The 12,188-nt window shown below is 38.7% G+C and overlaps 1 pseudogene across 1 annotated transcript; it reads right to left on the minus strand.

The window, feature by feature from the left end:
• Positions 1-6,334: 6,334 nt before the first annotated feature.
• Positions 6,335-7,231, minus strand: LOC105821394 (annotated as a pseudogene). The gene has a single exon (XR_001138062.1). The product of XR_001138062.1 is annotated as a protein FAM192A pseudogene (transcript).
• Positions 7,232-12,188: the final 4,957 nt, after the last annotated feature.

Genomic DNA, 12,188 nt, shown 5'->3' on the forward strand with positions numbered 1-12,188 from the left:
AAGGTAAGAGTCTAACTTAAACTTATCTACTTATAGTTATTCAATTGTTCCAGCAACATTTATTGAAAAGACTACCCTTTGCCCCATCGAATTGCCTGGGCAGCCTGGCCAGAAAGCAATTGACCATAATTTCTGGGCATTCAGTTCTATTCCATTGATTTATATGGCAATCTTTATGCCAGAGCTATACCTTTCTTGATTACTGTAGCTTCTTAGTAAGCTTTGAAATTAGAAAGTATAATTCATCCAACTTTACTTTTTCAAAATCATTTTGACTATTTTGGATCTTTTATATTTTCATATAAATTTACTTTCGGCACATTATTTTCTACCAAAAAGGCTAGTGGGATTTTGGTAGGGACTGTGTGAACCTGTAGATGAATTTGGGAAGAACTGCCATCTCAGCAGTGCTGCGTCTTCCAATTCATGGAATGCCTCTCCATTTAGACCTTTAATTTCTCTCAGAAACGTTTTATAGTTTTCAGTGTGCAAGTCTTACACTTCTTTTATTAGATTTATTCATAAGCATATTCTTTTTGATGCTATTATGAATGTATATGTTTTTTTCATTTTCAGACCATTTATTGCTAGTATATAGAAATGTGATTGATTTTTATATAATGATCTTATATCTTGTGTACTTTCTGAATAAATGTATTTTTTACTTGTTTTTAATCTGGGTGCCTTTACGTCTGTGTGTGTATGTGGGTGTGAGTGTGCACCTTATTGCACTGGCTGGAACTACCAGCACATTGTTGAATACAAGTGGTAGGAACAAACAGACATCCTTGCCTTGTTCCTGATCTGAGGAGGAAAGCACTCAGTCTTTCTCTGTTAACTATGATGTTAACTGTAGGTTTTTCCATAGATGTCCTTTGTCAGGCTGAGGAAGTTCCTTCTCTTCCTAGTTTCTTACAGGATTTTTGTCTTTTTTAATCTTGAATGGATTCTGGCTTTTGTTAAATGCTTTTTCTTATCTATTGAGATCATCATGTGGTTTCTGTTCTCTATGCTATCGATATGGTGTATTATATTGTTTTTTAATGTTAAACCATCTTTGCATTCCTGGGATTAATCCCACTTCATCACGGTGTATTATCCTCACCATATGTTGCTGGATTCAGTTTGTAATGTTTTGTTAAGGATCTAACTATCTTCATGAGGGATATTGGTCTGTAGTTTTCTTGTAATGTATTTTGTTTGGCTTTGGTACTAAGCGAATGCTGATCTCATGGAATGAATGAGTTGGCAAGTGTTCACTCCTCTCTTTTAGGTGAGAGTTTGTGAAGGACTGATGTTATTTCTTCTTTAAATATTTGATAAAATTTACCAGCAAAGCCATCTGGACCCAGACTATTCTTTGTGATAAGATTTTAATTAATTCAATTTCTTTACTTGTAAATCTATTCAGACTTCCTATATCTTATTGAGCCAGTTTTCTTTCTTGTGTCTTTCTAGGATGTCATCTAATTTGTTGGCATAAAGTTGTTTGTGGCACTCTACTGTAATCCTTTTTATTTCTGTAGGATCTCTGTAACAGAACCCCTGTGAGGGTGAGCCAAGGATGATGCCTAGGGTCCAAATTTAAGGAGGTACTCACTCCCGGGGGCTGACCCTGCATTTGCATGACCCCAAGAGTGAGTGCCTCCTTAAATTTTGCACTCAAAGGCCCTTGCTTGCCTCATCCTAGTCCTGGCCCAGTTTAGGAATGATGGTAATTTATGTCTTTTCTCTTTCTGTGTGGTCAATGTGGACAAAAGTTTGTTAATTTTGTTCATGTTTTCATTTGTTTCATTGACTTTCTCTATTGTTCTGTTTTCTATTTCATTGATTTCCACACTGATCTTTATTATTCCCTTCCTTCTGCTTATTTTGGGTTTAGTTTACTCTATTTTTTTCCTAGCTTCTTAAGGTAAAATTGTAAGCTATCAATCTGAGATGTACCTTCTTTTCTAATAAAGGGGTTTAAAGGTAAAAATTTCCCTCTAGATAAATACTCCTCTAGGACCCGCTTTAGCTGTATTTCCATGTTCTGTTTTTGTTTTCCTTCAATCCAAAATATTCCAATTTTCCTTTGATTTCTTCCTTGTCCCATGGGACAAATTTCCTTCAACTATTGATTTCTAACTTAACTCCATTCTCCATTGTGGCCAGAGAACATACTTTGTGTGATTTCAATACTTTTAAATGCACTGAGATTTGTTTTATTGTCTTATGTGTGTTTTATCCTGGAGAATGATCCATGGATCATCCACGAATCATCCATGGATCACGGATGTTCAAAAAGAATATGGATTCTGCTATTGTTGGGTAGAGTGTTGTATAAATGTCAGTTAGATCAAGTTGGTTGATAGCAGTTTCAAGTCTTCTATATTCTTGCTGATTTTCTGTTTAGTTGTTCTACTAATTATTGAGAACGGAATATGGAAGCCTCCAACTAATATTGTTGAGTTTTCCATTTCTCCTTTGAATTCTGGTGCCATCAGCCTTGGGTGTGTCCTTCAAACACATGTCTAAGATGGCTCCCCACATATCACATTCAAGTGAAAGGGGTCTGAGAAGACCTGCCTCTTCCCAGACCACTTGGTAACATGGCTACATCTAACAGAAAAGGAGCCTGGAAAATGTAGTTTTTGTCTGAAAGGGAGAATGGATATTGGGAGAGAATGGATATTGGGGGACAATATCCATTGTCCCTGCTCTGCTCATCTTTGGGAAACCCCAGGCAAGCTAGGGGTGGGGGGAATACTGCAAGTGTGTAAGGGGGGAATGGAGACCAAGGAATAAGACTAAAATCTAGATCCTGTAAAGAATAACTCTCAGCAAGATCTAGCCCAGGCTCCCCCTGCCCTGGGCAGTGAATCTGTGGATCTACATGTGACATCAATGGGTTCAGCTACTCTCCCTCATTTCTGCTGCTTCCTCCTACCACCAACTGCCTGCCTCTGTCAATTTATCCATTGCTCATTTGTAATTTTTATATCTTCCCAATGAATCAACTCTTTTATCATTATGAAATAGCCTTATTTTTCTCTAGAAAATTTTTTTGTCTTAAAGTCTATTTTGTCAGATATTGGTATAGCCACTCTAGCTGCTATTCTTATGGTTACTGCTTTTATGGTATATAACCATATCTTCTCTCTTTTTTCTTTCAACTTATATGTGTATTTGAATCTTAAGTGTTTCTCTTACAGATAATATATAGTTGGGCCTTGGTTGTTGTTTTTTTTAATCCAGTCTGATAATCTCTGCCTTTTGATTGGAGTGTTTCATCCATTCACATTTATTGCATACTGTATTACTTTTCTAAGGCTGCTGCAATGAAGTACCACAAACTGGGTGGCTTGAAACAACAGATTTATTCTCTCACAGTTCTGAGATCTTTACTGTTATTACTGTTTGTGAGATTTTACTGCATGCCTCTCCAAGTCAAGTGAGCCCACTCCAGCAGCAAAGCTGTTGGTCTTCACAGCTTGCCCTACTCTGCTAGAACTACCATGCTATTTGAGCTAAAGGAGGGAAGGATGTTGGAGGCAGCTCCAGGCAAGGATGCCAGACTCCCCCTGTTCTTATACAGACTGCAGTGGTTTTTCATGAATAACTGCTACTAATTTGTTATATCCTGCTGGTCAATTTAGAGAGTCCTAAAATTGCTGTTTGGTCAATTTTTCACAATGTTGTTCTTAAATTTTTGAGAAGAGAATTTGCTGAGCTCCTTAATCTGCTATACTGGACGTCAAAATTCTACTTTAGAAAAACATTTATTGAGATATAATTGTCATCCCATACATGTCACTTATTTATACAGTTGAATAGTTTTTAGTACAATCACACATATGTGCAACCATCACCATGGTCAATTTGAAAACATTTTCATCATCTCAAATAAGAAATCCCATGCCCTTTAGCTATCATATCCTTTTCCCTCATTATCCCCAAATCCTCCTGGCCCTAAGCAACCACTAATCTACTATATGTCTCTATGAATTTTCCTATTTTGGACACTTCATATAAATGGAATTATATATCATGTGGTCTTTTGTGACTTCTTTCACTTACCATAATGTTTTCAAGTTTCTTTCATTCCTTCTCACGGCTAAGTAATATTCCATTGTATGGCTATACCACATTTTGCTTATCCATTCATCAGTTAATGGATATTTGCATTCTTTCTACATTTTGGCTATCATGCATAATACTGCTATAAACAATCATGTATAAGTTTTTATATGGACATATGTCTTTATTTCTCTTGGTTATACCTAGGACAGGAATTGCTGGGTCATACGATAACTTTATGTTTAACTGTTTGGTGGAATTACCAGAGTGTTTTCCAAAGTGGCTGCACCATTTTACATTCCCATCAGCAGTGTATGAGGGTTATGATTTCTCCACATCCTTGCTAATACTTATTATCTGACTTTTTGATTCTAGACATTTTAGTGTGTAAGAAGTGGTATCTCATTGTGGTTTTGATATGCATTTCCCTAATGAGCAGTAATAATAAAGCATCTTTTCATGTGCTTATTGCCCATTTTTGTATCTTCTTTGGAGAAATGTCTATTTAGATTCTTTGTCCATTTTTAAATTGAGGTATTTGTCTTTTTATTATTCGGTCATAAGAGTTCTTCATATATTCTATACACAATTCCATTATTAGATATATGATTTGTAAATATTCTCCTATTATGTGGATTGTCCTTTCATTTTCTTGATTTTCATTTAAATGAAAACAAACACAAAATGAAACACAAAAGTTTTCAGTTGTGATGAAGTCCAATTTAGTTTTTCTTTTCATGCTTGTGCTTTTCGTGTTAAATCTGAGAATTCCTTGTCAATCCAATGTCATGAAAATTTACTCCTATATTTCCTTCTGAGTTTTATAATTTTAGTCCTTACATTTAGGCCTGTGACTCATTTTGTTTTTTGTATATGGTATGATTAAGTGTCTAACTTCATTCTTTTGTATGTAGGTATCCAATTGTCTCAATAGCAATTGTTGAAAAGACTATCCTTTCCCTATCAAATGGTCATGGCACCCTTGTAGAAAATCAGTTGATCATAAACACATGGGTTTATTTCTCTACTCTCTTTTCTATTCCACTGATGTATAATATATGTTTATCTTTATTCCAGTGCCAGACTGCCTAGATTATTGTTGCTTTGTGGTAAGTTTTGAAGTCAGGCAGACTTTGTTATTCTTTGTCAAGACTGTTTTGGCTATTTGGTGTCCGTTATAATTTTAGAACCACCTTATAGTTAACATATAGTTGGGTCTTGAGTTGGCTTTTGTTTTTTGATTCACTCTTACAATCTCTGCCTTTTAATTGGTGTATTTAGGTCATTGAGATTTAAATCACTTATTGATACAGTTGGATTAATATCTACCATATTTGTTACTACTCTATTTGTTGCCCTTGGACTTTGTCCCTATTTTTATCTTCCACTCTTTTTCTTCCATCTGGTTTTAACTGGTTTTAATTGAACATTTTATTTGATTCCATTTTTTCTCCTTTCACAGCATATCAATTATACTTCTATTTTTACTTTTTACCTAGTGGTTACCCTAGAGTGCGCAATATACATTTATAACTAATCCAAGTCCATCTTCACATAACACTATTTCACTTCACAGGTAGTACCAGTACCTTATAATAACAAAATTCCTCCCTCCTGTCCCTTGTATCATTGCTGTCATTCATCAAATGTATTCTTTTTTTTTTTTCTTAAACTAAATCTTTTATTTCAAAACAAAAACAAAATAATTTGCCAGTCTGAGAAAAGGTCCGAGGAGAAGATGGAAGCTTTCTTGTTGTCAGTCCTCTCCTACATAAATGGGACTGGATGGAGGGGAGAAAGAATGGCCAAGGGTGAGGAAAAACTTCACAATGAACACTGAGTGTTAAGTGACACCCCCTGCAGATATAATTTATAATCTTTACTTAAGTCACACAACATCAAGGACTGGTTAGTTCCAGGGAAGGGCTCCATTTCATCACCTGGGTCAGTTCCCTTCCCCCACATGCTCCACAATGCAGTAGGACCAAACAATGTGTCTATCTACAAGAAATGTTTAAATAATACCTGTCTAATAACTGCCCTTGCTTCTTTGTGCTGTTGGGAGAGGAAAAAAAAGACACTACCAGAAAGCAATAAAACCCAAACCCCTCTGCAAGCCAGCTGGTGCCTGACTCCCTAAGGGCATTGTTAGTGGCATTTCTGCAGGGCCTTGCCCCACATTCCGTCACATCAGTGAGGAAGGAGGCAGAGGGACAGGTATGGCCGTCTGCACCGCAATGGGAAAAGGAACCAAACACAATTCGGGCCACAAGTAGATTCTGGCATGTTTTTAGATTAGGTTAAAAGTGTCACAGTGTACACAGGAAGCAGGCAAAGGAGTTTTTTGAGAGATGTGATGCCTGGAGGCAGAATGAACGGTCCGATCTACCCTTGGGGAGCAGCTCCCTCTGGGAAGGACAGAGGAGCTAGGGTCCTCGAGGAAGGTGTTGGTTTGGAAAATGGAGGAGACGATCTTCCCGGTGGCGTTGATGGTGCCTTCACTGTCTGAGCTGGATTCAGAGTCGCTGCTCCCAGAGTAGGCGCCCAAGCCTGGGAGGATGCCAATGCAGACTGCGGCTGAGGGGCAGTGGGTGGAGGGGCCGCTCAGGGAAGTGTTCCCAAGAGACTTGCAGGACGAAGCCTCTCTTATGCTTCACAGCTCCTGCCAACAGCTTCGCCTGGGAGAACTTGTTCTTGGTGTCTATGGGTTTCACAGCCACTTTCTTCTCCACTTCCTTCTTGTTTTCTGAAGAAATTCCAACCTTCTTGAGATTATTTCTGTATTCTGTCAGTTCTTTCAGTTCTTCTTCTCTTCGTTGCTTTTCTATTAGTTCCTGCTGCCGAGAAACCTCATCAAGGAAGTTGGTCTCATCTTCGTCTAAGCCTCTTACCATGTTTTTGAATTTGAACTGCTCCTCATACTCCTGCTGCTTCCTGTCTTTCTGTTCCTGCAGCCTTTCATATAGAGACCGAGGGTCATAAGCCTCCTCTGGACATTCTTGTGGATCTTCAGGTTTTCGAACTTTCTCCCATTCTTCTTGCCTCCTTTTGCGCCGTTCATCTAGTTCTGCCTCAGACACAAACCTCTTTTTGGTAACAAGGTAACCATCATCCCCTCCATCCATAATGGAACAATGTTTATCCGTTTATTATGAAGGGTATTATAAAGTATACAGATGAAGGGATGCATAGAGCAAGGTGTGTGGGAAGGAGAACGGAGCTTCCAGGCTCTCTACAGGCATATCACCCTTCAGGAACCTCCACATGTTCCCCTACCCGGAAGCTCTCCAAACCCAAACTTTTTGGGTTTTTATGGAAGCTTCGTTACTCAGACACAGCCAATTAAATCATTGGCCACTGGTGACCTACTCAACCTTCAGCTACTCTCCTCTCCCGGCCCAGAGGTTGTGGTGGGGGGGACTGAAAGTCCCAACCCTCAAATCCTGCCTTCATCAAATGTATTCTTTATCATAGTTTTCTTTAGTTCTTTTAACATATTTATTTATTTATTTTTTGAGACAGAGTCTCACTCTGTTGCCCTGGCCTAGAGTGAGTGCCGTGGCGTCAGCGTAGCTCACAGCAACCTCAAACTCATGGGCTCAAGCTATTCTTCTGCCTCAGCCTCCCGAGTAGCTGGGACTACAGGCATGCCCCACCATGCCTGGCTATTTTTTTCTATGTATTTTTAGTTGTCCAATTAATTTCTTTCTATTTTTAGTAGAGACGGGGTCTCGCTCTTGCTCAGGCTGGTCTCGAACTCCTGAGCTCAAACAATCCGCCCGCCTCGGCCTCCCAAAGAGCTAGGATTACAGGCATGAGCCACCGCGCCCGGCCTATCTTTTAACATATTTATAATGGCTACTGTGAAGTCTTTGTTAAATTTAACATATGGTTGCTCTTGCAAGGAGTTTCTGTTGCCTGATTTTTTTTCTGTGTATGGGTCACACTTTCCTGTTTCTTTGCATGTCTTGTTTTGGTTTGTTTTTTCCCTATAAATGTAATCTGAACATTTCTGATAACATAGTAACTCTGGGTGCTGGTCCTTATTATTATTAATAAACTGGGTTTGTTAATCTCTCCACCTCTTATAGTGTGAAGCCTCTGGTGTTGCTCTTCAGGGAGTGTAGCCTGATTATATATACCCACAGTTAATCCGGGATGACAGTGGTTTTGGCAGGCATCACTTTGACTGTCTTAACACACAGCTGTTAAGCTCCACTAATTGCCTCTGATTGCTCTATTGCTTTCAATAATGCCATGGGGCGTACATTGCTTCACAGACTAATCTAATATCCAGTCAATTTTGGGCTCCTTTGGAAGGGTGGTTCAGATACTACAAGCTCACTCTTCTAATAAAGATTAATGTATTTTCTTGAATAAATATTTCTTCATTTGCTGTATGCCCTTAGGAGCATTTCTAGTGGTTAGGGGTTTGGTTTGCTTTAAAATAATTCTCACCAGTTCAGACCCACTAGGAAGTGGGTCTGCAGAGCTCCTCATGCTGTCATGCCAGAAGTGAAACTCCTGAAGTCTGCTTTCGAAATGTGAGAAATATTTCTCCCATGGTATTTAATGTGAACTCAAGAATGGTTTTCCATGGGCTTTTGGCCTTTCTTTGCTCATTTCACTATGACCAAGCCCACTCCCACCTGTATTTTCCTCTGCCCATTCTCCCATTTTCATGAGGTTATTTATAAAAGCTTCCTACCCCAGCCCCCCAGGATGCCCATTCTCTCACACAGTGATTGCCATCCTAGGGTCTTCTTAGACACAAAGGCCATTTGGTCCAGAATCCTGTTTTTAGCAGGTCATGGGTATTCTGTGAAAAGGAAACATTGTCTTCTTGGATTATAACCTAAAGGTTTGATATAACCCAGTTTTTTTTTTTTTTTTTGGTCTCAAGTAGCATTGACCAAACTCTGTTCAAATTCATTTAAGTTTCTTGATAATACAAATTCTTAGGAAATGAGTTTCAGAAGTTTACTACTGACAACACAAACTAGTATTTTATTTCTTTTTCAGTAACTTTGCTGAAGTTTCAGAATACATCTACTTACCACAATATTTAGGTCTGGGTGAATAATTCATGTTTTCCTTATCTGCGCCAAGCATAATTTCATAGCACTTGCTCGCATTCTTGACTTCTTGGCCTTCGTTTCTCCAGACTGAATTGTCTCAGGATTTTCAAAATGTTTTATGGGCAGTATCCTGTTCCTTCAATGATCTTTTATCCTCTTCTCAACCTTTTATATTTCCCTGTGTTTTGCTTGAAACTCAATGACCTGAACTGCTCACAGTGGCCAACATGGTGCTAATAAGGTCTGTATGACAGGTTTTATTTCTCTCCTTTCGAACAATGTCCATCATATTTTAGTTCCAGCAGCCCAGGAATCAGTGTTTAGTGGACAAACCATATTACTCCCAGGTCCCTTTCCTGGGTGGTAAACTCTCAGAATTCTTCAGTCGTGTAACACCTTGCTCACTCACTTCTCTGTACACTCACACTGACTGCTAAGAGCACCTGGGAAGCTGCAGCATTACACTTTCGTGTACATGGCTCACACCTAGGGCTGTACACAGTTCCTTTCTCTTTCTCACCCATTCAGGAGAATGTATATAGTAGACACGTGTTGTTTTCATTTTCTGTTAGCTATATCCTATCTTTCCTCTGATGAACTCCCACTACCACCTCATCAGTCCTGTGTTTTCCGTGAAGATGACCTAATTTCTAGTTTCAGTGGTGGGGGATGGCTCAGGCTAGGCCAATCAGAACTCTCCACTCCTCTGGACACAGTGATTGTGCTGAGGATGGATGTAGAACTCAAACCAGTCAATGAGACTCCATCTTGGAATGTCTTACTGGCAACATTGAGAAAGAGGCTAGAAGGCAGAGCCACGGAATGAAGCCAAACACTCCTGAGGGCCATCTTTGTCACTTGGGGGTGGACCTGGCTAAGAATGAGGCCCAAATAAAGAAAAGCTGAGATCCCTGATGCCAATGTTTGGGCACCTGGATATATCCCTGAATTTATGTTAAGTAATGTATTTACTTCTTGGTTAAGCTAGTTTGAGTTTGATTTTTGTCATTTGCCTCAGAAAGAATCCTAATGAACGTATCAAGATGGAACTGGATGAGAGAGATTTTATTATGGGGACCATAACCTTGACTCAGTTCCAATTTATTTAGAAAAAGAAACTGTTCTGCAAATTTTGACATTTCACTTCTTGTAACATCCTGATGTCCCACCAGACCAGCAGTCCCTAACCTTTTTGGCACCAGGGACTGGTTTCATGGAAGACAATTTCTCCATGGACCAGCGGTGAGGGGGGAGATGGTTTCAGGATGGTTCAAGCACATTACATTTATTGTGCAGTCAGACCTCTCTGCTAATGATAATCTGTATTTGCAGCCGCTCCCTAGCACTAGCATCACCACCTCAGCTCCACCTCAGATCATCAGGCATCAGATTCTCCTAAAGAGCGTGCACCCTAGATCCCCTGAATGTGCAGTTTACAGTAGGGTTCATGCTCCTATTAGAATCTAATGCCACCACTGATCTGACAGGAGGCAGAGCTCAGGCAATGATGCCAGCGATGGGGAGAGGCTGTAAATACAGATGAAGCTTCGCTCACTTGCCTGCCACTCACTTCCTGCTGTGCAGCCTGGTTCCTAACAGGGGTTGGGACCATAGTGCTCGACTATAGTCCATTGAGCCAGTAACTGAATTAATTTGGATACTGCTATATTTCTAAGGCCTGTCATGGTGCCCAGAAAAGTGCTTAATAAATGAGTTCAATGAATAAATGTGTCATGGCATAGAGGTAGGAAGTGTATAATCTACACAAAAACCATGTACAGTCACGTGTCACTTGACAGGGATATGCTCTAAGAAATGCATTATTAGGCAATTTCATCATTGTGTAAACATCACAGAGTGTACTTACACAAACCCAGATGGTGGCCTACTACACACCTAGGCTATATAAGGTATAGCTTCTTGCTCCTAGGCTACAAATCTGCACAGCATGTTACTGTATTGAATACTGTAGGCAACTGTAACACAATGCTATTTGTGTATCTAAGCATATTTAAACAGAAAAGGTACAGTACAAATATTGTCTTATAATCCTATGGGACCACCATCGTATATTCCGCCCATCGTTGCTCCAAAATGTTATGTGGCGCATGACTGTATTCATTTCTTACTATAAATGAAGGTGAGACTAATTCAATCACAGATCTCAATAATCCTGCTCTGTTTCTCTATCCAAAGAAGTACATCTACATACTTCTTTGATCTCTCTCCAATGTAAACAAATTTGTCCACTCTCCTACTCTATTAAAAGTAGAACCTTTGATATAAATCACATCCTGAATCTTTTGAAATTTTAAGTAGATTATATCAAATGCTCCTTGGCTATGTCTATTTCTCTGTCAAAGAATTCCAGTATATTTAGGCATAACTTCCTCTTGAAGAAAAGATGCTTCCTTTCCTCAATTGTTTTTGTTTGCTTGTTTGTTTCACTGTTTGGCAATTCCCTTCTTCATCATATATATCACTATGTTTTCTAGTATAGAAGGGTAACTTGCCAACTTTTAAATTCCTGCAACTCCTTAGAATATTCTCATGAGGAGAGGTTATATTTACATTCACCAGTCTCTAGGAAAACAACTTGTTTTGATGTTTTAAAATGTGCAGTGGGTTTATTTATAAGACATTGACAAAAACCCTTTATATTCATATCTTTATTTAAACAATATTCTATAATAGCTAGGAGAATACAGCATTAATGACACACATTTACTAAGCACATTGGACAACTACGAATTTAGAGCATAAATGTCATTCTGATATTGTTTTGGTTTTTATCTTAGCACTAGGTGATATCTAGTGAAAACCCATGTTTCAAAGGCTTTTGTTGATATGAGGTGAATTATTAACTTATTTTTAAAAATTTCATATAAGATATGTTAGAATGGGTTCAGTTTAAAACCAGAGTTAGTTGATAATGCCTTTCACTTCTCAGTATTTCTGCTTCCTTTTTAATGGGTAAATATTTCACTTAAGAACTTTCCAAAGATTATATCATGTTTTTCTATGCAGATCAAAGTAGAATTCCTTCTCCAG

This window comes from Propithecus coquereli, unplaced genomic scaffold, assembly GCF_000956105.1.
Source record: "Propithecus coquereli isolate 6110/MARCELLA unplaced genomic scaffold, Pcoq_1.0 Scaffold57, whole genome shotgun sequence".
NCBI lineage: Eukaryota > Metazoa > Chordata > Mammalia > Primates > Indriidae > Propithecus > Propithecus coquereli.